The following is a 3,302-nucleotide window of genomic DNA, read 5'->3' on the forward strand; positions in this document are numbered from 1 at the left end:
ATCGAGTTCGGGTTCGGTTTTAGGTTTAGGGTTTCAAGTTTAGGTTTAGGTTAAGGAGTTGAGATTAGGATTAGGTGTAGGTGTAGGTTTAGGGATTTGATGATACATTTAGGTTATAGGTTTAGGTTTAGGTTATAAGTGTCAGTTATAGGTTTAGGTTTAAGTTAGGTTATGGGTTATAGCTTTAGGGAATTGAGAATCGGTTAAGATCTAGGTTTAGGAATTCGGGTTCGGGTTCGGGATCGGGTTTAGGCACTACAAGAAAAAGGGGCTTTAGCCTCAGTTTAAAACTGTGGCTAAAAAGGTTAAAAACTGTGGCTAAAGTCTTTAGCCTCAATTTTGCCTCGGTTATCCAAACCGGGGTTAAAACCCCGGTGGCTAAAGGCTTTAGCCTCAGCAACCAAGGCTAAAATGACTTTTATAGCCTTAGTTCTTCAAGTGAGGCTAAAAACCTTTTTAGCTTCAATTTTCTCGAAATGAGGCTAAATCAAAATTTTAGCCTCCATTGTTTTCAACTGAGACTAAATCCAAATTTTAGCCTCAATTGCCTCCAACCGAAGCTAAATCTATTTTTAACCTCGGTTCTCAACAACCGAGGCTAAAGCCTTTAGCCACGGGAATTGTAGTCTTAGTTTAGGTAACTAAGGCAAAGCTGAGACTAAAGATAGATTTAGCCTTTGTTGATGCCAATTGAGGCTAAAATCAATTTCTAACATCATTTATCAATAATCGAGGTTAAATCATTTATTTTAACCCATTCATAAACCTATGCATTTTCAGTGGCCATTGATCAAATGGCTTGCATTTTTGTTCTCATAAGGTAACAACTCATGGAGAAAAACATGAGAATCACACCCACTTTTCAAATTGAAATTTTAGTTTCTATTTGGAATAAAAAAAAAAGAATTCAACAACTGAAGCTCTGATCAACCGTCATCACCGGATTCTAATTAGATTGCTAGATCTTGACTGCAACAACTGAAGCCTCCGGTCCATCTTAGAGAAATCAGCCAACATGTTGGAGCTGTAGTTGGGAGAGATCTGGTGTGTCATCGGCAATGGAAGCTTTCCTCTGCAAACGGCCATAATCACAGGATCGATGAATTCAACATCAACATAGCTGCTATTTCCAGCAACTTGTTGTTGCAGAATCAAATTAGCTAACTACCAAGGAACGAATACTGTGCAGCTGAACCTTTTTTTTTCTTTTTTTCAACACACACACACACACCCCACACACGCATACCATAGTGGAATTTCACCACCTATGGGTACTCGAACCCTTGACCCAGTGTTGAAACTCCCGAGAGTCTACCATCCAAGTAAGTGTACTGTGCAGCTGAACCTGCCACAAGAAGGAATATAAGCATCCACAACAATCAGAAAAAAGATCTTACCAGCAAGAAAATAAAAAAGGAAAATAAAAAATAGATGGTAGCAAAACTGCAAGAATTTGAGCCAGTAGATCAATGGTAGATAGGGTGCATTTCAACATTGAGGTCTCAGATTTGAACCTTGCTTACCAACCAATCAACAAAAACAAAAGAAAAGAAAAAGATTTTTAAAAAATAACTTGAAACTGCCATTGAAATATCAGCATGTATTCAACAATGAATTATCAGACTCATAGATATTATGTTGCACCAAAAATCTGTGAATCTTGATCTTAGTAATGACACTGCTAGCAAGATAAGGTGAATGCCATTTTAATGGGAATCTACATATGTCGTGGTTACAAAAGGGGATGAACATGGTCATGCCCCAGGAATTGGAAGTGAAACTAGAAAAAGACCTGATTAGCGAAGCCAACTCCACACCCCAGGAAGATCCTTCCCATAATGAGCATGGCAAGGTTCTGGGCAGCTACATTTAGCACCATGCCAATGATGAAGAAAATCCCTGCAATGAGCATGGTCAGCCTCCGACCGAGGTTTCTTGTGGTGTAGGATGTGAAGAAGGTCGAAGTCAAGCCAACTAGATACAACGATGATGTGAATAGCTGAAGGTCATGGTTGTCGTATTTGCAGTAATTGCTGTCCAAACCAGGATCTTGGGTCTTTCAATAGACGACTAGGAAGAAGTTTATTAAAAAGGCGTCCATCGATGTTACACCACCTACAACAGAGAAACCAATACACCACCATGTCAGAAGAGTGATTCATAACAATTAGACTTGCATGTTTATTTTATACTCAAGGCCCTGTTTGGTAGTCACCTAAAAAAGTGAGTTGATCTAATTGTTCAATGTAATGATTGATTTTATGCATTGGAGATCAAAATCTCTAATACATAATTACTGCTATCTAGAGTGAGATTAATTCCTATATAGGGGTTTGGTAACAGAAATAAGCATTTTTTTAAATAAAGAGTTCCAAACGGAACATGTTTTTAAAATTTTTTTTTTTAAAGGATTGAGTGCGATTAATCTCATTAGTAAGAATAAAGAATGCAATGCACCGAAAACAGAAAGGTATGCAAGCAGGCATATTATAGCACTCAACTAGAAACATATACAAGCAGGCACCCACGACGCGTATGCACAAAAGCATGTTATATGGATAATCCAATTGTAGCAATGTATCAAAACAATTATTGAACTGTAGCGAGATTTTTGCCAACTTTTTAGATTATTATTTTTTCTAATCACTCCAGAGCATGAACCATGACAACAATGTAAAATGCAGGTAAAACATGTGGTTCTTTGCATCCCCCATATGACATATTATAACCAACCAACATTTCAGATTAGTTCTGCGTCTAACGAATATGGTACATGGAAAAGAAGCCTATGAACAATGATAACAATGTAGTTCTCTACATTGCATGCATAGAGTAGTATAAGTCTACCAACCAACATAACAAGTCAGTTCATCAAAGAAAAAGGAAAGAAAATAGAAATAAAAATTACATGGAAAAGATGCCAGATCGAATTGGTCTTTGAGTAGATCACTTTCACTAGAAGTAATTGCAGCTTCCCCTGAAGAAAAAGTAAGATGGTGAGATTGCCAGCTTTGCCATCATCTGACAACTTCCGAAGCTCAGGAATAACAAAGGTAGACTTTTCGCCTCGGTTCCTATGCAATTGAGGCAAAAGATGAACTTTTAGCCTCAATTCCTTAGTAACCGAGGCTAAAAGACACATTTAGCCTCCATTTTTTCAACTGAGGCTAAAAAATTATGGCTAAAGGCCTATTTTCTTATAGTAAGGTTTGGGTTTTCAAGTTTAGGTTTAGGTTAAGGAGTTGAGATTAGGATTAGGTGTAGGTTTAGGTTTAGGGATCTGAGAATACATTTAGGTTTTA

At 37.5% G+C, this 3,302-nt stretch overlaps 1 long non-coding RNA gene across 1 annotated transcript; it reads right to left on the minus strand.

Annotated features, from left to right (window-relative positions):
- Positions 1–1,444: 1,444 nt before the first annotated feature.
- On the minus strand, positions 1,445–3,033 carry LOC131247344 (uncharacterized). Its single transcript, XR_009171654.1, has 3 exons — positions 2,909–3,033; positions 1,793–2,115; positions 1,445–1,678 (listed from the first exon to the last, which is right to left on the minus strand). It is a non-coding gene; the product is annotated as an uncharacterized LOC131247344 (long non-coding RNA).
- Positions 3,034–3,302: the final 269 nt, after the last annotated feature.

The sequence above is a fragment of the Magnolia sinica genome, chromosome 5 (assembly GCF_029962835.1).
Source record: "Magnolia sinica isolate HGM2019 chromosome 5, MsV1, whole genome shotgun sequence".
NCBI lineage: Eukaryota > Viridiplantae > Streptophyta > Magnoliopsida > Magnoliales > Magnoliaceae > Magnolia > Magnolia sinica.